The sequence below is a fragment of the Aythya ferina genome (genome assembly GCF_964211825.1).
Source record: "Aythya ferina genome assembly, chromosome: 15".
NCBI lineage: Eukaryota > Metazoa > Chordata > Aves > Anseriformes > Anatidae > Aythya > Aythya ferina.
In genome coordinates this window covers 12,393,081-12,416,302 of record NC_140314.1, presented here as the reverse complement: position 1 = coordinate 12,416,302, position 23,222 = coordinate 12,393,081, and the positions used below count along the sequence as shown (strand labels likewise).

Here is a 23,222-nt window from a genome sequence, read left to right as displayed (position 1 = left end):
CACCCCAGTGGGGGGGAGCAGGACAGGGACCCAGGCCGGCAGCTCACGGCGCTCTGGGCTCACCCACACAGGGGCTGAGGGTGCCTTGTGCCAGGGTACAGCCCCACGCTGCCACCAGAGTGGGAGCAAATTGAAAGGAGGCTCCACACAGCAGAAAAATGTACCCCAAGGCTTCTATCCCTGTCTGGAAATGGAACAAGATTAGATTGCGGCCAGAAGGCTTTGCCAAAACTGTTACTTTTTTATTTTAAGGGAAATTTCAAAAGGAAGATTCCTTTTCCAGCTTTCCTGTGAATCCTCATCTCTCCCCCTCCAGGGCAGGTAAGCAGTGCAATATTTCCAAAGGAAGCATCTTCTTCTCCCCTTTCCCTTGCATTTTCTAGGAACGAGAAGAAAGGCAAGATAAATCTACAGGAAGGGGAAACCCATTGAAATTAATTAGCCTGGAGCAAAGTCATTGGGAAACGGTCTGTTAAATGAACAGACAATAGTTTGCTGTTCTTAAACTTCAACCCAAACCAGTCCTGAAGAGCTGGTGTGCCTGGGGAGAGCACGTCCCGCACGCCCCTCGCCTACCCACGCGCTCTACACACCCTGATGCTTCCCCAGCCGAGCCTGGCAGCACTGGGCCAAGGAGCTGCATCTGGCCCAAGGCAGTGGCCCCACAGCCGAGCTCCAGGGCCTCAGTTCTGCCCTGCCCCGAAAAATGGGATCCCCCACAGTGTTTTTTCTCTGGAAAACGAACTCTCTCTTTTTCAAATCTGAGGTCATGGGTGGGAGCTAGATGGGGATTTCTGTGCCAACTGAAATTCAGACAGAAGAGGAGAACATCCCCTGTATCCCATCCTGTTAACCTCAGTGATGCTGCTTCAGCCCATCGAGGCTCCATCCTTCTCCCCATGCCACCAGCATGCAGCTGGGTGTCCAGCCACACCAGGCTGGCTCACGCTGATGCTTGGTCTCCCTTGCAGGGCACAGGGAAGAGGAGCCCTTTTGCTGGGAGAGTTGCCCCGAGCTCTGTCTTACTCCACCAACTCAGAAGGCAGGCGAGGAGATTCAGCTCCAAGCCCAGATACCTCTGCGATTTGGCCTCAAGTCAAGCAAGACAAACTCTGGCCTGCAGGCAGCTTTAACGAGGAATTTTTGACCCAGACTCCCTAATTAGAAAAATAAGGGTATATTCGTGCAACGTATAAATATAAAACAAAGGTTGACTTTAAAGATTCAGGGTCTACAGAGCAACGAAACCAAGAGGCCCAAAGTTTCCGAGTTCCTGTTGGCTTTGGAGAGAAGTCCATGTCTTGGGAAGTTTAGGCTTTTCCAGATCTTCAGGGTCTGCAAAACTTGTGTCAGGACTCTCCAGGGAGCAGCCTTGCTCCCACGATTTCCGGCATTTCCTAGTGCGGGAAGGTCTGGGAAGTACTGCAAGAACAGGCTTTCGCGAAGTATTTTGGCACCTTTGCTTCCAGCAGGGATGTAGAAAGTACAAAGGCTGCAAAACCTTAAAAAAAAAATAAAATAAAGGCGAGGGAGGGGAGTTAACCAAACGTTTTCAAATGTTAGCGAGTTTGACTTGGGGGCAGTTCAAGTTGGAGGTGAAAGTTGGGGCAAGGTGCTTATTCTCCATGAATCAGAGCATCCGCCTGTATTTATCCCAGCAGTCACACGGCAGAGCTGCAGAAAGCCCAGGCTGAGGACCAAGAGGCAGCCCGGGAGGGACAGGGACCTGACCAGAGCCCACACAGGGCAGCACGGGGCCAAGAGCTGAACCTAACCCCATGTAGGATGCCGGAGCACGGATGGACAGCGGCAGCCCAAATTGCAAAGAGCACAGTCCCCGGATGAGCTGGTTTCCATTTAAATGCCTAATTACGTGCCTCTGGCCATGCAGAGCATGCACTCCCCGCAGAGCTGGACGGAGACGCGTGCCCTCATGGCACTGCCCGTGGAGGCATCCCCACACTGCCCCCGTCCACTGGAAACGGCAGCGGCAGTGCCAAGCCAAGGATGGGAACCGGGTGTTGGGAAAGTGCTCACGGCTGGCACGGTCCCCTCCCAGCAGCTCTGGGGAGTTTTGAAATTCTCCAACAATGGAAAATTCCTTCCTCTCTCCCTCAGAAGAAAAAAAAAAAAAAAAAAAAAGGCTTGCTTTGGGCAAACTGAAGGATTTTTGCTCCACTTCCGACTTTCCTTGATTTTTGACTTTTCCATTCTGCCTTAGACAAGATGACACAACAGCAAATTACAGTAAAGTGTCGTTTCCTCCCAAACCTGTCCTGTCCTGAACCTGCTGAGTTGAGATGTTCTGGCACTGAAAAACAAAAATAAAAAATAGGTCCTGAACCAAACCTCTGTCCAAGTAGCTTCCCAGAACACTTGGTTCCCAGCCAACCTGCTTGGTCGGACACAGCATTGTCCCGTCAGCACCTTGCTGACCAGCTGCCCTTGCAGCCCTTCATTTCTGCTGAGATCCCCACTGCATCCACCCTTTTGCTGTGCAGCCAGCGTCTATGTTCTGATCTCCTCTAGATCCCTTAATTATCATACCTGGTGCATCACAGCTTTTGGACACAAGGTTTTGAGGAACGGGCTTGCATACCTGTAGGAGATGACTGACGGAGCTTTGAGCCCACGTGCAGACAGCAAAGGAGTCCTGCCCCCTGCTTGGCAGACCAGGAGCAAGGCAGGGAGGAAAGCTGCTTGAGGTCCGAGTGGTGGCCTCCTCGCTGCAGGAGCTCAGGCAGGAGCCAGCCCGTGCCAACACCAGGATCTCTGCAGGACCTCTGCCACCCGCCCTGGCGATGCCTGCTCAGTCCTCTGCTCCCTGGACAGTAGCACCCACGGCTTCAGAACACTTCTAACAGGGGGGAAAACAACATATGCGATCCAAATTACAGACACAAAGCCCAAACAAAGGCCATAAAATATAATAATTAACAGAGCAAATAAGCTGAACACACATTAGGTTGCACATATTAGGTAATGACAAGTAGTTCACAATAACCACTTCTGAATGGACCTCACCCAATATGCATTTAATTAGGGCTTAATAAAGCAACAGCATGTTCTTAAAGGCCAATTAGAAACATATTCACTGAGGTTTAGAAGCTATGTAATAGATGCCTGTAGGAACCAGATACGTGCTGATTACATAGCTATTAATCCTCAATAAAGGGTCTAATAATCATTTTGTGCTTCAGGAGCAGGCAGCTGCTTTATTAAATCTTAATGAAACGCATACTTGGGAGCTCTCCTTCAAAGCCAGCCCGCGCTATGAAGATGGGCTTAGAAGTGGCAGTCTGCTGAGAGAAAAGACCCCCCCTCAGCACCACCCCGCGACCGCTGAGCCGGTCGGGGCTGACTCTGCCCAGCAGCAGCCCCGTGGCAGCCAGGAAGGCAGCAGTGGGCTCCTGCTCCTGCAGAACTGAGCCCACCAGCCTGGGAGCACCCCAACATGTTTCATCCCACACCAAACACTCACATGGGGACCCCCAGAGCTCACAGCAATGCTCCAGCTCCACCCCACGTGCTCAGAAACCAGGTGAGATCCACACAAAGATGCCACCAGCCCCAGGAGCAGCTTGGCCACTTCTCCAAGAATTCGCCTCCTGGCTGGGTTCACCGGTGCCCACCAGGGAGCCAGATCGAAGCCGTCTCCCACCACATCCCTCTGGTCACTGGAAGAGGAGCTGCTCTGGTCTGGATCTTGAGGCAGTGGCATCTTGCCACATAACCTGCAGGATCCAGTGTCGGAGTTGGTCTGAAGCCTGCCAACCCATTAAAAAGTCCCCAAGGACAGGCACAGACAAGGCATGCCCACACCTTTCCAACATGATTGTCTAGGAAAGCCAGAAAAACAACAAGATGAGCTTAAAAACTGTGAGATTGCAAAATTTTTTTAATAAACAGCCGTCTGTTCCTTCACCTTCTGGTTTCTGAGCCCTCTGACTCATCATTTTGGGTTTTCCACAGTGGCTGGAAACTTTCCCTCGGCAGGCTGCGGCTCCAGCAAGAGCAGCCCAGTGCTGGGGAAGCAGTCGCAGCGCAGCTGTACCTCATCCCACACCGCCCAGCCCTGTGCTCATGGTGCCCACCTGCAACCCAGCCAGTGCCCCATGAGCAGCAAAATCCAAGCTCTTCCCTTCATCCCATGGGGAGCCTGTCCCCTACCATGCCAGCAGCACCAGCCCGGAGTGCCCGGTGCTTCATCCCCGTGGCATCACCGCAAGCCTGAGCTCTCAGCGTGGCCGTGCTCGACATCCTGCACCTCTTCCCCTGCAGCCCAGGTGAGCCGGAGGGGACGTGGCTTCCCCGGCCCCAAATCTCCAAAATAGACGCTGTAATTTGCTGGGCACGGGACAGGGGGAGTGCCCGGGGCAGCTCGGAGCAGGGAGCAGCTGGTTCGTGTTAGGTGCTGTCAGACCTCGCTTCTCTGCAGATGGACAAAACGGCAACATCTCCAGTGTTATTAATTAATGTGTTTTCACAGAAAATGGAAACTTGTTTCCAACCTCAGGGACAAGTTAATCTGCTGCACAAATTGGGCCTAATAACAACACTGAGAGGGGGCAGGAGGCCATGGAGACACCTAGTCCGGAGGGGAATTAAAGAGACAAGACATTTTGTTTTGCTGCTCTCCCACGAAGAAACGCCAGACCTGGCCGAGGTGCAGGCTGCATGCTCTCTGTGCCTGCCTGCCGTCGAGAACCGCTCAGCGTCCTGCTGCCTCACGGGGACCGAGAGGCTCAGTGGGGGCACCCAGTGAGAGCCCAGGTGTGAGATGAGATCTAGGACCTCCCCTCCTCCTCCTCCACCAGGAAAATGCAACCTAGCCAGAGACACGTGCTTTTAAGCCTCTTCCCCATGTGGGAGAACTGGGACAGAGAAAGATAACTGGTGTGATGATGACAGACTCCAGTTACATGAGGAGGGAGCCTTTGGCTGGTCATCTGTCGTTCCTGCAGGGACAAGCTGCTGCCCCAGGGCGGGTGGTTGGACTCCTCAGCCCCCCGTCTGATGAGCTCGGGGTCAGAGCAGAGGTGTCTACAGCAGGCACAGCCTCACCCCACTTCTGGGACACCCCACACAAGGGCTGCACTCTTATTCAGCCAAGCCTTGTCTGCCCACAGCGTTTCTGGTCAGCAGTTTTCTGGTGGAAAACACAGCTTCTGCAAAAGTAATGTTTTTCCCCGCAAGAAAGTTCTGGTTTTCCCCCAAAGGCCAAGCCTCAGGCTTGTAGAGCCGAAGCAGAGCAGTCTGAGGTCAGCTCGCCGTGCAGCATCCCGTGACCCGTCTTGGCATCGCAGGTTGCTGCTGCACACCACCAGTCCCACCCCAAGGGCCCCAGCCTGCAGGGACAAAGTCCCTGTGCAGCTCGGTGCAGAGGCTGGAGCCTCCTGGCCAGCTCGGAGGGCACAGCCTGGAGCATGGGATAAGCAAATGAAGTTTGCTGAATTGAGAATTTCTGCCCTCTTTTTTTTTTTTTCCCTCTTTCTGGAACTTTCCATCCCACAGAAGATTTTAACAAGTTGATTTTTCCAGCCTCTTGAGGACAAAAGCAAATTCTGGGACCTACGCTCAGGAAGAAGAGGCAAAAAAAGAGGCCAGAAAGATGAACTTTGTAGGGAGCTCACGGGGATGCATTTCAATTCACCGCACGGGGTTACATCAGAAGGCCTGTGTGGCCAGGGTTGGGTGTCCAGTATTAGCTAACTGTGGATGTTTGGGGAAAAATAGAAGAGCTCAAGAGAGACCTTCCCAGCAGTAGTCGGCTCTCCGGGACACCCAAATCACTGAGCTCAACAGCCACCCACTCACCAGCATTTCTCTGATCCCTTTCTGAACCACAGCCAACTGGAGGCACAAGGCAAGCCTTCCTGCTGGCCAGGCTAAACAGAAACTGCAGCTGAGGTGTTGCAGAGCATCACCAGCCAGCCCCGAGGGGACTGCTACCAGGGATGAGGAGACTTTGTCACACAGCCATTAGCTGCGACAAATCCCCAAACCCTCCTAAGCTCCTGCTTGCTGCCTCTGGCCTTGAAATAAACCTACTGCTGGTCTCCATTTCAGGTGGCCAGCTGTTCCTTATTTCTAGACCTATTTGCCTTTGGCTAATTAATCAGCTCCAAATGTCTCTTCAGGCTTGGCCTGCCCGAACAGGAGGCCAGAAATCTGATGGCAGGACAGAGCTCATGTCACAGGTGAGGGCCAGGACTGCTGATAGCAGTACCACGCATGGTCCCTGCGGCTGCTGCTCAGCTCCCTGCAGCCAGTCCCCACGTTTCTCCAGGCTCAGGGCATGGGCAGGCAGCAGACAGAGCACATTCAGCACACCGGGGCTGCTGGCCCTGCTGGGCTGACCCCCATCTCCATCCCTCCGCAGGAGGAGGCAAGCATCAGCCCCACCACCACGTGTGACTGCACCTCGGCATGGTGGAACTGAAGTCTCAGGGGAAAAAAAAAAAAAAAAAAAAAAAAAAAAAAAAAAAGAAAGAAAGGATTAAAATACCAAAAAAAAAGCAAAGGAAGGACGATGCGCCCTGTGGAGCCAGACACATGAAGGTCAGTTTTGCCTGCCCGCAGCTGACACATCCCGAGCAGAGCTGCCTGTGCACGGAGCCAGCCATTGGGAAATAGGGACTGGGCCTTGCATCCAGGACCCAGAGCCAGCGGCTCTCCCAGCCCCAGCTGGAGGAGATGGGACCGGGGGCACTGCCAACACACCCAGGCTCTGATGCTCCAGCTTGTGCTCAGAATCCCTTCCCCTTGGAAGCCCTGAAAGGAACCAAATTTCTCTTTTATTATCTTGGATCTGATCTTCACTGAGAAGGTGCTTCAAGGCTGCCTGTGCCAGAACATTTACAAAGTTTCCCAGCAGAAGAATGAAGCAAAGCATGGGAAAGCTCTTTGATCTTTATGTGCCTGAAGTTTTGAGCCAAGGAAGCGCTGACCATGAAGCTGCACTTCCCATCCAGGTTTGTGATCTCTGCTCCTGGCAATGGCTCATCCTCCTCTGTCAGCAGCCGAGAACCCTGCTGGAGAGGTCCCCTTGTAGCAGGCTCATCACAGAGAGGTGCTGGGGACCAGAGCTCTGCCCCCTGCTCTGCTGCCTGCCTTAGGGAAGGGGACGTGTCTCAGGGCTTTGTTTTCCCTGTGTGAAACAGAAGGGACATCTCTTGGTAAGCCTGTTCCAGGTCTCTGGGTGGGAAGCAGTAAGTGCAGGGTTCCTTGATACACAGTGCAGCTATTACAGGCAGCACAGGATGCTTTGCCACCATCAAGCTTTGAGGATGGAGGATTCCAGCTGAACAACGGGCTTCTTGCTCTTTAGTCCCTTCTGAACAAGAAGAATCAATTGGGGTATTTAAATTGAAATCCGAATTTTGAAGATTCCATGGTACCCAGGAAGATTTCAGTGCTGTGTTTGTCCAGCTCTGCTTCAAAACCCCATCTCTGCCATCAGTCACTAATGGTTAACCTCCAGAAAGGAAACAATTTCACTATTCAGCCAGTTCCAGAGGTGATGAGTGTCCTTGGTACAAGACTGTAAAATATACTGAGCCTCGGGCTCCTGCACAGGAAAGCAGGACTGTCACCACAGCTGCAATTCAGGTCCCTCTTTGGGCTCTCCAATGCCCCACTGCAGCCTTCCCAAGCCTGCAGCACTGGAAACTGGGTGATAGACAGATGTGAGCAGGCTGGGGACACCGGGAGAGTCTTTCTCTTGCAGAGATTTTCAGGAACTTGGAACTGTGGGGGCAGCTGTGGCAGTCCCAGCCCCCTGCCCACCCAGCCCCGTCTCCACCAGGGTCACCCTGCTCCTGGTGCCTTGCAGGAACAAGCCTGGCCGGCACCAGCCTCGCTGCAGCATGGCCACACCGCCAGCTATGCTCCAGCACTGGCTGCACTTAGGTTTTCAAGACCTCCTCCCACAGATTGATTTGTTTGTGCCAGCTGAGTTGCTCAACAGGACGTGAGCTGCCTGGGCAGCAGATGCCCGGCACACAAACCTCCATGGAAGGGCTGGCACCCCGTGGGTGCAGGGCTGGAGGCACGTAGCGAGCACCAAGCCTCGCTCCCTGCTGGGGACAAGAATGCTCTGTCCACCCCCCTCCTGGCACAAAGAGCCCTCTTCTTCTCCAGGACATGAAAGGACCAACTCAAAGCTGTACCAAAAGTGCTCCCACATTGCTGTTTCCCCACCTCCCCAGGGACAAGAGCAAAACACCCATGAATCTGAGGCCTGTGGGCTCATTGCACCAGTGACAGCTGCGGAAACGGAGGGGATCTGGGAGCCCTGGCTGGAGGTGAGGGGTGGCTGATGAACGAGGTGAGAGCGCCTCAGCAGATGGCTCCAAAGGCTGTGCCGCGCTCAGGGGGTGTAGACAAAACACAGGGGTGAAGCCCAGATGTTTAACTTCAGCATCTGGATGTGATTCCTAAACAGAGACGCTCACATCTGACCACTGTGACTGAAAATAAATGGTTTGTTTGACCTTCCCCATAGCCCACCTCGATATTTTCTGTGTCCCTCCTAAACACGCCACAGCTGCTCCCCCCCTCTCCGGGACTGGCAGCACATCAGACAGGAATTGTGCCTTCTGCCCTCCCATGGGCACCATCCCTCTGCCTTGCGCCTGCCCTGCTTTGAGCACCCTGGCAGCAAACCTTCAAGCAGCCGAAGGACACCAGTCCCATGTGCCCACCCGTTGGGTGCCTGCTCCTGCCCAAAAAGCCCGTGGAAACAGAGAGGGACCCAACTGAGAACCCTAGGGGTATGGAGAGGGAGCTGGCTGCTGCCACGTCCCACTTCCAGCCTGTGCAAAACGCAGTCCCAGCAGAGACCTGGGGCAGCCTGGTGTGATGGCCCAAGCCCCCTTAGCTCACCCAGGCCCCGAGGGAGCACGAGATGGGTCCCATTTCACCACATCTGCCTCCCATCGCCAGCAGCAGGTGAAACAAGAGCGGGATTCGGAGCCAAGAGGAGACAAAGCTGCTCAACGTGCTGGGAGCACCAGCAGACCCCGCTCCCGGAGCTGGGGTCCCCGCACGTGACGCCCAGCTGGGGAGTCCCCTTCAGACAGGATATCTGATCTGGGATCAGAGACACCACGCGCCAAAGAATCCTCCACGCTCCTAATAAGTGGAAATTGTAGGCGTTGGGTGGTGTTGAAGCTGACAATGAAGATAATGATTAGTGATGACGGGCAGTACCAATTAAGGCTAATCTGCCTAATGGCCAAGTCTGAGGGTAGTGCGTGTGACTGATGGTGACAAGTGATGGCAGCTGGAGAGGCCGCAGTGACCACAGAGATGTAAGACAATGCTGGTGGCACACAGAGCAAACAAGTGGTGACACAGTAATCTGTTACTTGGATTATTTGTAATACCGCAGACGCATCTGGCATTGAGCACACTTGGGTACTTCTCCTGAAGGATCAAACAGGCAGCACTGATGGCTGTGAGCTGAGGGGATGGACACCTCCCTCTGGTGGCTTCCCGTGCACAGCATGAGGCATTGTGGAGTGAGTGTTGGCCAGGCTTGGTTCACTCCAGCACCCTCCAACTTGGTGAAAGCTGGAGAGAACAAAAAGGGCTGTGTGGGATGAGTTTGGGCACCGGCCACCCTGGGAAGCCACCAGCCGTCACCCTGGAGGTGGCACATCACATCCTGCCCCATCCTGGGGCTTCCAAGTGGGGACGTTGCGGGACTGTCCCAGCACAGCAGGACCAGGACCTCAAAGCCCTGCTGGGTCCTGGCTGCCAGGTGATGGCCGCCCACCCCAGCACAGCCCTTTCAGAGGGAGCAGCCCCGTGCCAGCAGCACGCAGGCCCACGAGCCACCCGCCAAGGTGGGCATCCAACAACAACAAGCCACAGCAGCCAGGCTGCTGGGGTGAACCTGCCACAGGTTTCACTGTGGGCTCTGCAGCCGCTCATATCCCCAACACAGCCCCAGGGGTGCTGCAGGGGTCCCTGTCCCCCCTCCTGTGCCTCCTTTGAGCTTCGGGCCCTGTCAGGAGGGATGGGGCCGTACCTCACAGCAGAACCACTGGCACATCCCGCTGCCGGGAGGGCAGTGTGGGAAAGCCAAGCCGGCCTGTAGGGCCAGGGTGATACTTCACATGGGTGAAAATACAGGGCAAAACATGTCAGCTCGCTGAGATAAGAGCGGTCACACAAAGCAGGCACCGTTCACGGAGCAATATGTTAATTGTCATCAAGCCTGGGAGCGTGACAAGGGCCGGCACCTCGTGCCCATCAGATTTATTCCCAGCCTGAGGTTAAAGCAGGACTCTGTGAGCAGGCTGCCAAGGCCTGTGCGCACACAGGCGTAAACTGAGCTCGTCAGATCAGCTGAAAGATGCCCAAGTATGACCACAGAGCCACTAGCACTGGCAAGGTGCAATCGGGCGGCAGGGCTGTGGGCTGAGGCCGAAGCTCTGTGTCCCAGGACCTGCTTTCTGAGCCTGCCAGTTTAGGGCGTGAGGGACTGATTTGGTAGGTGATGCCAGCAGGCATCCCAGTGCCAATGCCTCGCAGCAGAGGTGAGAGGCTGGGTCTGGGCCCAGCCCCAGAGCCGCCTGCAGCACCATCCATATTCCAGGCAGGGCCCAGGGGCGGCATGTGCTGGCACAGAGCTGCTCCGCCATCGAGAAGCCAGGACGAGGTGTGCCTCAATCCCTGGCTCCACAAGCTGCTCTGCTGGCTTTGAGCTGAGGCTACAGCAGAGCCACAGTGCCGCCAAAGTACCACACAGACAAGTGGTCCCTCCTGGCCCACAGTCTGGGCCCCCACCACACCCTGGTGACTGACGGCCGGGCTCTGCTGCCTGCGGGACCCCCCATTTCACTGCAATAACGCACACGGGCACCCCCAAGGAAGTGCCAAATGACCAGCCACCAGACCTCGGCGGTCTCCCTGAAACAGGAGCTCTGTTCATGCCAGGCCACGCTCCCCAGCACCCCTCCAGGGGCATTTTTGGTCCTGGTGGTGGAGAAGCGCTACCCCAGCTCCTCCCTGACCGTGGCAGGCCCCGTGCGGGTGCGCCCACCAGACGCTGACAAACCAAAAGGGGACATGGCCCACCCCCCGCACACTGATCTTATCACTGGCCTCGAGACTCCGTTGCATTCTTGTCTTGATTTTTAATTCGATCTGGTTTTCATTTGGGGGGATTACGCTCTATCTTGCTCTGCAGCCCTTGATTAGCACGCGCACCAGCACACACGCACACACAGGGTTGCCAGACTCAATCACACATGTTTGCTCAAGACCTCTTGGAAATCTTTGGATTTGGACCAACTTTTCTTTTCTTACATGCGTTTGTTGTAGTCCGATATTTATAGTTTACTTAAAATAAATGGCTCCTTATGTTTCCCACTTCCTGCTCCCGAGGGGAAGGTCTCGTGGGGTTGCTGTCTGTCTGCTGGGCTGTCTTCTTCTCTCTTTCCTCTACCTTTTGATATTTTTTTCCGCTTCCATAGACATTTTCTGAGCGGATTCTACACTTTCCAGATACTGCTGAGATTTGTACCAGGTTCTGCAGAGGACATTTGCCTTTTCGGTGGTTCTGGTGATCAAGATCGAAGCAGACAACACAAGGCACCATGCGCATAGGGCACCTATGCTGGGCCTTTGGGGAGCAAAATGTTGAAGGAGAATGAGAGGAGGCAAAGGAGCAGGAGGAAGCAGGGTGGTCTCCAGGCCACGAGAGCCAAGCATGAATCCAGGAACAAGGGTGCAAGGACACAGCAGACAGACGCAGGGCTTCAGCAGGGGAGCAAGGGGAGCAGTCCCTGTGCCCCCCTGCTCTTGCCCCATTTGGGCTGCAAGTGTGGGGATCTCACCTACAGCCCCCTCCAGCAGGGACCCTGTCCCCAGCCCAGCTCCACACCTCTTGAAGGGCTTGCAGGGCTCTGGCCCCTTCTGAGGATTCCCCCAGCCCCACTCCCACCCGAGCCAGCTCCAAGCAAGCTGCTCCCAAGCTGGCCTGGCCAAGACCTGAGTGTCCTTAAAGGCAGAGATTCCAACCCCTCTCCAGGCCCCTACTCCAATATTTGACTACCTTCACGATGGCCTCATGATTTGCCCTTGCATTTACTGTGAATTTCCTTTGTTCCAGCTCATGCTGCCACCTCTCACCCTCTCTCTTTGCACCTTGAAGGAAACCTTCCACCTTTCTTCCTCTCCTTCACCAGCTCCACTCCTGGGATCCCAAGAACCTGCAGAGCCATGGCCTGGGCACTGCACTGGCTCGGTGGCCACAGATGGGGCATGTAGACGAAGCCAGCCCTCTGCTGCTCTCCTGTTGGACCAGATGCTCCCGGTTTTGTCCCCACGTGGATGGACACATCCTGGGGACTGGGGCAGCCCAAGGGGGCTTGGTGCCCTGTGCTTCACCACAACTGAGCAGGGGAGCGTGCAACAAAGAGGAAAAGAGCCCCTGGTCCTCGCTGTTGTGCCCCTGCAGGTTGCTCCCCTCCAAAGGCACAGGCAGGAGCTCAGGAGATGGGGGCAAGGAGCGACCCCCAGGCAGCCCCTGGTGCCCTTCAGCAGCTCGGGGCATGAGCTTGCAGGGATGTTGCTAGAGCATCCCTGCTGACGGCAGGAGGACGGAGGGATTAAACCAATGTTTGTGTGGCCTTTTACTCCCAGCAGCCTCTTGGCAGCTCTCTCCTTTGCTCGGGCCGATGAGTCCCATTTGTTTTGGAAGAGCTGTTTGTTTTCTAACCCTCTGCTGCAAACGGAACATTTTAGCTGCGAATGATCCGGCGCCTGCGTGTGCTGACACGGCGTCAGCTCCACGAGACGAGCGCAGAGGCAGCCACGGGGGCTGAGTGCTTTTGGGAAAAGACAGCAGAGCCAGCAGGGCTCCTGCCCAGCCGGTGCCGTGGCCCCCAGGAGTCCACCCAAGCACACATACGGCAGCACCCTGGGACTGCAAGGGGCTGCTCTGTGCACAAAGCTGTGCCAGGATGGATCGGGGGCAGCAGGATGTCCCCCACCAGCACCCTGCCTCCTCCCATCACTCATTCTCATGACAGTCTCTGGGGCTCCACTTGGCCCCCAGAGGCTCCCCAGGGGCTGGCCACCTGCACACACATTGTTGCAGAATCCTACAGCCACCCCCAGCTCCCCCCCAGCACCCTTCAGGGCTCCGGGCTTCATCCAGGAGGACGAAGACAGCAAAGCCCCTGTCTTTCTCCTCCAGACAGCTCTGAGGGCATGCCATCCAACACCAGAGCACCTCAGGGAGCACATGAGACTGGGCTGCTTCCATAGGACGCTTTGATCTCTGTTGTTTTTCTTTTTTCCTTTTCTTTTGTCTTTCTTTCTTTTGTATCTCTTCTCTTCTCTTCTCTTCTCTTCTCTTCTCTTCTCTTCTCTTCTCTTCTCTTCTCTTCTCTTCTCTTCTCTTCTCTTCTCTTCTCTTCTCTTCTCTTCTCTTCTCTTCTCTTCTCTTCTCTTCTCTTCTCTTCTCTTCTCTTCTCTTCTCTTCTCTTCTCTTCTCTTCTCTTTTCTCTTCTCTTCTCTTCTCTTCTCTTCTCTTCTCTTCTCTTCTCTTCTCTTCTCTTCTCTTCTCTTCTCTTCTCTTCTCTTCTCTTCTCTTCTCTTCTCTTCTCTTCTCTTCTCTTCTCTTCTCTTCTCTCTTCTGTCTTCCTCTTCCCCTTTTTCATTCTCTCCCTCCTTTCTGGTCCAGCTGCATGCAATCCATGCAAAGCACATCTGACTTTCACACACACGTTAATCATTTGCCAGCTCACTTTGTGAGCAGGGCTCCAGCACGTGAGCAGAGCACCAGGGGGCTGGGGTGGGGGCTAGGAAGGGGGGGCAGCAGTACAAGCCTCAGCTCCTGGTACCTCACAGCACTCGAAGCAATGTTGAGGCTGGGACCTGCGGCTGGGAAATGCTGGCAGATGCCCCCACGTAATGAGCAAAAACCCTCCACAAAAGGAGCTCCTGCAGATAGCATCACAATGGGCTGAATTTAACTGCCTTGTCAAAATGCTCTCTGCCAGGAGGGGGGCCACCAACAGCCGCTGCCTTGGCCCTGCTGCCGAAGCAGCACCCAGCAGGCAGCTCTGCCCACCCGGCCTCTGCCCAGGGCTGCTCCCCCCCAGCACAGCCCCAGCTCCCTGCCGGGAATCTTTACATGGCTGCAGATAAAACACCCTCGGAGCAAAAGAGGATTAACCTAGGAGGAAGGTGGCCTTAACTCTGGAGCTAGGGGCTCCAGAGGGGCTCCTAGGCACAAGGGGAAAGGAGCCGTGAGGGTGCTCCCTGACCAGCCCAACCTGAGCAGGGGCTCTGCCATGAAACCACTGCGAGGCCCTTGGGATGGGGAGACATCAGTGGGTCCTGCCCAGCCTGCAAGAGCAGCGGCTTCTGACAGCAAGCCCTGACCCTGAGAGCAGCACAGCAAGGGCCAGGCAGTATTTTCTAGAGTGTTTCTGGGCAAAGCTCCTGGGGTTCACGAAGGAGGAGGGCAGCTTGGTACCTGCATCACTGCAGAGGGCACATCTTTTCCCCAGGGAGGTCCAACAAGCATTCAGGTCCCTCTTCCTTGGTCTCCACATCAGTGCACGGCACCATGGGCAGCCTTTTGGGAAGCAGCAGAGCCCTGAGGAGGAGAACCTGCACCCCCAGACAGTGGCACCAGGGCAGCACCAGGCACAGGCACGGTGCTGCCAGCTCCCCTGGGCCCCAGCCCTCTCCGAAGGTCTCAGCCCTTGTTCTTCCTTCCCCCAGCACAAGGAGCCTTCAGAAATGGTGCAGAGCATCCACTTCGGAGAGGAGCTGCAGCCAGCAGCCTCAGGCAGGCCACAAGGATGCTGAGGCATTTCTGAGAGCGGGGGCAGGCCAGTGGGACCTGGCAGGCGATGAGACAGGAGGACAATACAACAGCCCACTTGTGCGCCCAGCTCCCAGCCCCCCTGCCCTGCCCCATGCCACAGTAAGGCTGGTATTCAGGAATTAATTGATGTAATTAAAGTGTGGCACGACTTTGCCACGGTCTCCAAACAGAGTGGCGGCGGGCCAGGGTCTGTGGGTGGAGGAGGAGCCTCTTGCGTGCCATTCTCCGTATAGAAAAAGGGCAGATCTTGGGCAGATCCAAGGCATGAAATTGGTATAAAGAGATTGTTGGGGAAGCATAACGGTGCTGGTCTTGCCACTACCAGCAGCTGCAGGGCAATAACTCGTCCCAGACAGCTGTTGTACCCCATCCTGCCACGGCAGCACCTCCAACAGGAGCTGCTGGACCCTACACCACGCAGGGCCCAGGTCGTGCCCAGCTGGCTGGGCTCTGCACTGGGTCCACACCACATCTCCTGAGCATGGACAGGGCTCATTTATGGGGCTGAGGGCTGCACATGCAGGACAGGGTCCCCTCACCTCATCCCAGAGCACGCATGACGGGGACAGGGGCACCCTCCGGACTTCCCCTCTCCCCCTGCCTGTTGTGAGAGGCAGCACAATTTAAGCAATGACAGTAACACTATCCCGACACTGAGAGCACCCAGGGTGAGCGAACAGAGCCTGGCCCTGATTTCTGACTGCTTGCCCGTGTGGGAATAATTCTCCCACTGGGGTTCCAGTGTCAGAGGACTGCTGAGCCCTGGGCTAACCGCAGCACGCCAGCTGGAGCCCTCCCAGCTCAGTCCCGGCCTGGCAAAGTTATTAGCAGCCCCCCTGGTGTTTTCAGCAGGCGGGGGAGAACTGAGCGCTGCAGCCTGGGGGGAGTGGGATCCCACGCAGGGCTCTGCGGCGAGCTGGTGACAGGGGACGCCTTGTTGTTAATGAGGTGCAGAAGAGGATGCAGACATCCGCCCCCTGCCTCCCCAAGGGCGCTGGCTCCGCAGCCGCCCCGGCAGCTTTCGCTGGGTATTGGAGCAGCAGCAAAGCGGCCCAGTGCTCCTCCGTGGCTGGGAACCAGTGCCTGACAGCTAGCCGGAGGAAACAGGCACCTGAAGGGGAGATGTTCCCAACGGGGTGCCTGGGGTGTCCATCAGGCAGGGTGGTCGGGGTGGCATCGGGTGCTGGCTGCACCGGAGGCCTTGCGCTTCCTCACGCCTCTGCACACTCAGCGCAGCGGTGCCTGCCAAAGGGGTGCAGGTAGGGTGCCCGTCCAGAGCAGGCCTCCATCCCTGCCTCCTCAGGAAAAGGTTGTGCTTTGGTTCCACCGGGGAAAGGAAGGTGGAGGCACATCCTCTCCTCCGAAAGGAACCGCCAGGCTGGGCACGTGCAAGTTCATTTCCAGTGGAGATGCAGAGGGGTTAGCGCTGTCCACCTGCTGGCCTGGCTTCTCCAGCCGAGCAATCCATCCTGAGAAGACCTTGGGATCACGAGCAGGATCACCAGGCCAGCAAGGCATCCACATGGCTGCAGCCACTGGGCTCTCTGAGCCAAGACAGCAGCACCTCCTCACACCCCTTGAGCCCTTGCCCGGAGCAGCAGGAGCCGCCAGGACAGGCTCCCACCACCATGGTACAGGAAAGGGAGCAGATGTGAGACCAACCTCCGGAGCAGCCGATGGGAACCCAAACAGCCGCAGAGGGCCGGGGCTCTCCCCATCCCTTCCTTTCCAAACCCTGGTGCGAATTCTCCTCCAAGCTGCCGCCGGAGCCATGCACCAGCTCCTCTGCCTGCAGAAACCACAGCTCCCATGTCCTGCGCGCTCCAGCCCCTCGCATTTGCTCGCCAGACACTGCGGCTTGGCCCATGCCCCACAGACTCCGCACGAGCGCGCCTGTGGCCCAGGGTAAACAAACAGCCTTTCCACGGGGGCCGTTGCCGCTTGCCACGGCAGCCGCCTGGGCTGGCCCGGCCACGCCAGCAGCACGGCTGCGAGGTTTAGCAAGGTCCACCCCTGTGGTCGCTGTGGGCTTGGCTGCAGGCGCTGCCTGCCACCACGGCTGGCGGAGCGTAGGGCTGAAACAACAAACAAACAAGAAACATGCACAACTTGGCTGAGCCCGCACACTGGAAACAGAGATAAGCTGCTCTGAAAGGCGAATCCCAGCCAGGCAGCAGAGCTGGGTGGAAAGGGCAGCAGGGCTGCCACACATGGGACAGGAGAGTGGCCAGCCCGGTGCCAGCTCCCACCCCTGGGTGCTGCGATGGTGAAGGTGGGAGAGAAGGAGAAGGAGAAGGAGAAGGAGAAGGAGAAGGAGAAGGAGAAGGAGAAGGAGAAGGAGAAGGAGAAGGAGAAGGAGAAGGAGAAGGAGAAGGAGAAGGAGAAGGAGAAGGAGAAGGAGAAGGAGAAGGAGAAGGAGAAGGAGAAGGAGAAGGAGAAGGAGAAGGAGAAGGAGAAGGAGAAGGAGAAGGAGAAGGAGAAGGAGAAGCATCATGTCTCCAGTTCATTTCCCCAGTCAGCCCTGGCTGTCAGGCTTCAGCCCACAGCAGGGCGGCATGGCCAGATGCTGGGGGGCAGAGCAAGCTGCGCACCCCAGGGACGGCGTGGACAGGGTGCAGGCAGGAGCTCTGCTGGCCTGGGCAGGCTTCATTTGCTGGCTGTGTGGTGCAGAACCCAGCTGCAGGGCAGCAGGGAAAGAGGATGAGCCTGGCTGGGCTGGAGGGAGCAGCCTCATCTCCTCACACTGCAGCCAGCTCCACCAGAGGCTGTGCAGACGAGTGTGCACAGGGACAGTGGTGAAAGGAAGGGCAGTAAGTCATTAAGCTGCTGTGGCTGAGCTGTTTGAACCCATGCTAGAAGTCCCCAGGCACCTCAGACTCACCTGAGACTGCACAGTCGCTGAAGCCAGGGTCTCTGTACCCAGCTCGCTGCTCTCTCCCTTGCCCAAATACCTTCGTGCTACACCCTGGCAGGAGCAGCAGCCTCGTTACTTGGGCTCATTATGTTTTTCTAAACAACTGATCTCACAAGTGCAGTTTGGAGCAGAGTTTCTGCTGAGAAGCTGGGACTGGATTATTTCCACAGCCCTGATTCTTTGGAAACTGCTGAAACAGGCGAGAGAATAGTTCATGGTCCCCTTGAACGCACCCGACCTCCCCGGAGGAGCTGGCTGAGTTAGTGGTTTGAGCAGGAGAAGACTTGTGCTTTATTCCCGGTTCTGCCACTGACTCACTGGGTGGCTTTGAGTGAATCACTTCCCTCCGCCTGTGCTCTCAGCTGGGAAGTGCCAGCTGGGGCAGCGGCCGCTCCTGAGCACCACAAGGATGTACCTGGCAGGCCACGACCCCTCACAGGAGGACAGGACGGCGGGCTGATGCCCTGCACCATACCCAGGCCAAAGTGCTGCCTGCTGCAGGCAGAGCAGGGACAATGCTGCAGGCACCAAAGCTCTCCCCTGCATCCTGAGCACCCCTCTGCCGTCCCCATGACCCCAGAGCTCACCTCTGCCTCGAGCAGCCTCATGTGCTCCATCAGTCACAGGCAGCCTGGGCTCTCTTCTCCCCTTCCCTGTGCCAGGTGCATCAGGTGGAAGATTCAGGTCAGATTCAGCAGCGGTGTCCCCAGGACTGCAGATGCTTTGGGAAAAAAAAAGATAATAATGAATATTCTGGACCATCATAATGAGTATATGCTGCTAACGCTGCACAAGCCCTTCATCTCCTGGGCTTACAATAGTGTGGATGCCCACCCGGCAGGGGGGCTGCACCCACAGGGCTGTGGGGTGCTGCTCCTTTGTGCCTTGTGGCACTGTGCTGGGCACATGCGTCCCTCGAGCATTTGGGATCAGGGTCACAACGTTCCCAGAAGAACTTCCAGGAGAGCAGCTGCTGGGATGTTACAAGGAGACAATGTGAAAGTCAGAAATGCTGAGACTGGGGAGGTCCCTTACAGGTGTTTGGAGGAGTGTGAGGGCCCATCTGCAGACGAGAATCCCCTTGACACTTTCCTTTCAGGTGGCGTTACCCAGGGACGTGATGTACTCTGCATTTAACTGAAATTGTGGCTGTGAGGGGTGGAGGACCACAGCTCGATCCAGTGCAGAGCTCAACAACAGGGTGAACACAGTGAGCACGGGCAGAGCACCCTGCCCAGCACCTCGGCCCTGCACAGCCATCCCAGCACAGCATTGCAGGGGGCAGGATGTCAAGGAGAGCTCCATGTGAGCCCCTCCGTGGAGCAGGATGAATGGTCACGGAGACAGAGATGAGTACATAGGTGTCCTCCCTGGGCTTCATGGATCACAGAATCAAAGAACCACAGAGTCATCTAGGTTGGAAGAGATCTCCAAGATCGCCTGGTCCAACCTCTGAACGTGGCTGCCAGGGCCCTGAGTCCTGGGCAAGAAACAGAGAGGAAGGGACGAGGCTGCCCAAGGGAACCCACAGAAATCCCCAGCAGCCAGGCATGTTCCCAAGGACAGGGAGGTTTGAGAGCAGCTCTCCTGTGCCACAGGCTGCAGGGTGGCTCTGGGCACATCCCCACACCCCAGGACACCCCCAGGATTGTCCCGTGGGCCATGGTGACCGAGCTGACTGCGGTGAGCCTGCGGGCACAGCCAGGAGGAGGTGCGGGGAGGCACGAGCAGCCTCCCCGAGCAGAGCTCCGTGGGCCTCCCCTGCTGCCTCCACCAGAGCTGCTTGGGGAGCCCTGCCAGTTTGTTCCCGTCCACTTTCCAGCTGGCTCCGGGCACGGAGAGCTGCGTGTCTCCTGGGCAGGCAGCGCTGCCTGGCTGCCTGCGGCCAGCTCCGGGCTGGGGAAGAGCACCCTCTGCCGCTGCTCCGGCAGGCACCGCTGCAAGGCAGCACCCAGCTCCCAGTCTGGAAGAGGAGAGGAACTCCAAGGCCCTGGCTTGTCACCGGTTTAATAGGCACAGCAAAAGGAAGTTTATAAATCCGGTTTGCGTCTCTAAATGGATTTGCATTTGGCATCTCTTTCAGCAAGGGCAATGAAAACAGACTTTGATATCATACGCTATCATTTTACTAATAAAAACAGACCGCAGTTGCCAGATCCATCTGAGCATCTTAAATGCTCTTTGAATTAAAGAGACATTGCCAAATTTAAAGTGCATGTTCTTAGTTTAGAAACGAGCCTGCATCAAGTAAACACGAGTATACCAGCGGGGACGAAGGACGCAGGCTGAGCACACCCCGTGAGTCCCTACGCACATCGGAACGTGTACACAGCTGCTCGCACACATCCGTGTCTGGCTCCTGCTCTGCTTCTCCAGAAGGAGCATCCCCGGTTTGCTGCTCACGCCAGGCTCAGCTGCAACAAGGAACCTCCCAGGCTGCTCCCTCAGGCACCTGCCTGGGAGATCCCGGCTCGCACAGGAACCGGGAAGGCTGCAGGAGCTGGCGGCAGCCCTGCAGGTCCCCAGGGGCTGCAGCCGGCCACGTGTGGAGCATCACACACCTCGCTGGGAGCCCACTCTGTTCCGGGCTGCTCCCACCTGCAGAAAAAGTGCCGGGTGAGATGGCCCCGGGGACCGGCCGGCAGCTGAGGAGAGCTCACAGCACTGAGCTGGGAGCACAGCAGAGCCCTCAGCTTTCAATCAGAGGGAACCAGTGCTTGGGTGGGAGCCAGCAGCTCCCCAGCCCCCCAGCAGCCCCTCCAGAAGGGCTCCCCGCCAGGAGCTCCCCGCAGCAGCACGTGAGTGAGAACAGCCCCCGGGCTGCCTGGTGCAGGGTTCAGCATCCCCACAGGGTGATGGCCACAGGATGGGGACCCTGCTCTTCAGAAGAGGCGATCAGCAGCTGGAATGGCCACAAAGCCTGTCTCTGCAGATTTCTGCCTCTGGGTCACGGGCTAATGCCAGCTAACAGCACAGGGAGTTATCAAATCAGCAGTTGTCGGAATGGATAAGTCTGATTGTTCTCCTCCCTCTTTGCCTAAACCTGTCTGCATACCTTCGTGCCGTGTTGACACAGTCTCCAAGGTTTGGAAAGACTCCTGCTTCCCCACACCAGGAGCTCAAACAGCCATTCGGAGGAGCCTCAGCCTCTCCTCAGCATCCCTGAGGATGCAGGTGGTCAGCTGCACCCCTGCTGGCTGTGTCCCCTGGGGAGCCAGGACCTCCCCTCCGGAGATGCCTGGCTCTCTCCATCCTAGGGCTCCTAGCCTCAGCTCCTCAAAAAATGCCCTAAAATCAGGAGAGGTGACTCAGCCCCTTTCTCACCCATCGGGCAGCTGCTCAGGAATTTTCTGTCCTTTTCCTTTTCCTAAAGAAAAATGCAGTTGTGCCCAGCCACGCTTTGCAGCTCTGTGACCTTTAAGGCTGACTGTCTGCTGGGAAAGCAGGAAACAAACAGATTTGTTTGGTTCAGTTTGATCCGACTCAAAATATTTTTGGTTGTGGTCCTGATCCAAAGTGTTTCATCTCAGATCAGTTCCACATTAATCCGTAATTCCCTGGCAGGCTGCGCTGCCAGCAGCGCGGTAGCTGGGATGCTGCTCCCTCCCGCGGCCCGAGAGCCCTGCAGCCGCTCCGAGCAGCTCGGGCCAGGTGTGCCACCAGGGACACAGCTCAGCAGGAGCATTTTCCAGAGCGTGTCGGGTCCTGGCTGTGGCACAGAGCCGCTCAGCACCCGCTCTCAGCCCCCAGGCAGCCCTTTGTGGCTCAGCAGGAGGCTCCTCTGAAGCAGCTCCTCGCTGCAAGCTTTTACTCGCTTCCCTCTGCCCTGGGACTGTCCAATTTCTTTACAGCAATTGATACATCACCTTGTCTTCTCAGCACCATGCCCCTGCCTGGCACATGTGCGGGCACAGGAGAACCCTGAGCCCTGCTTGGACGGACAAAAAACCACTTTGCTGAGCCGGTCTCATCAGCACAAGGCAGCTCATTGATCAGAGCACGGAGGCACAGGGCTGGAGGCCAGTGCTGCCAGCAGCAAAGCAAGGGCACCGTGTTGGGGCCAGCATCAAGGCAGGGCTGCAGAGAGGTTTTAGCTCTGTGTGCTTGTCCCACACTTCTCCCTGGGGCCAGCCTGGCTGAAGGCAGCGTGCTCCCAGCACAGGAGGTGCTGGTGGAGCCAGGACCCGTGTGCGGGGCTGCTCCCAGCAGCTGTGGGTGGCACTGGGAAGAGCTGCTGTGACAAGGGGCGACTATGATGTCCCCCTCTTTCAGCCGTGGATGCCCTTGGGCCCAAATGGAAAGGGTTTGGGTAATGTAAGGACATCATCCTATCATCCTTCCCTGGGGCAGGATGTGTGCGCAGGTGTACAGTCAAAAAACAAGGAAGGATCCCAATGAGCACCACGAACCTCTGTGGTCCAGCATGGCCTGCAGCCCACACGTGGGGCAGAGGGAAGGTGTTTCCTTCAGCAACACCCATGCCTCGACAGCAACACCTCAGTGCCTCCATTTCCCACCATCCTGCAAAATGCATTCATGCACAGATCACTCTCAGCCTCGGGAGGCAGGGGTGCACACAGCCACCAAGTAAGACTTTCAGGTTGGTGCTGCAGCCAAAATCTTATGGTGTCTGGGTGTCCAGGCCTGCCCGGATGAGACAGTGAGCACATACCATCATCTCCAGGAGATCCCAGGAGCAGCTTTACGAAGGCCAACATCTGGAGGCTCAATACTGTGCTGCTCAGCCCCTGGACACATCCCCGCTGTCCTGCCTGCTTCTGAACCGCGCCTGCTCTCCAGGCCAGCTCCTCCATGGGAGCACAAGCAGCAGTGTTATGCCCCTGAATAATTTGTCCCCTGAGCACCCAGTTCCCTGAGCCCATCTCCTGTTAAAATAAAGACTTGATGCACATCTCTTTAACTCAGGACTGCCAGCCACCCCTGTGAGCATCACACAGCTCCCACGTGCCGTGGCACCTATCCATGTACACCCCCCAGTAGAGGGGCAATTCACACTTGGAAGGAGAGAAACCCAGATGGAAAAGCACTTGGCATGATTATGCCCACGTGCTCAAAATCACCTGCATTAATAACCTCTCCTCAGCGAGTGGGTGTCGGGCAGGGGTGTCTCAGGGTGCTGGGCAGACAGTTCTGGAGTGTCAGGAAGGTGGAGAGGCTGTGCTGGGGAGCCATGCCTCCTGCAGGCTCCATGGAGGTTACAGCCCGCTCACTTGCTCATATTTTCTGTATTCTGACTCCCTTTTAAAATTTTTGCAGTTCTTTGTCTAGAACCACCTTCACTGCTCTCAGCGCTGAGCTTGCTTCCCAACTCAACTGTAACTTGCTTTGTTTTGTTCCGTTTATCTTTCCAAGGACACTTTGCCTGGTTTTCCTTATCTCGCCTGTTCTTCTTAGAGAGCCTTGAATCGCACCAGAGCAGCCCCGCTGCTC

General features: G+C 56.5%; 1 long non-coding RNA gene across 1 annotated transcript; it reads right to left on the bottom strand.

Moving 5' to 3' along the window:
- Positions 1 to 219: 219 nt before the first annotated feature.
- Positions 220 to 17,848, bottom strand: LOC311445300. Its single transcript, XR_014698332.1, has 3 exons — positions 17,739 to 17,848; positions 2,600 to 2,857; positions 220 to 1,501 (listed from the first exon to the last, which is right to left on the bottom strand). It is a non-coding gene; the product is annotated as an uncharacterized lncRNA (long non-coding RNA).
- Between the last annotated feature and the right edge of the window lie 5,374 nt (positions 17,849 to 23,222).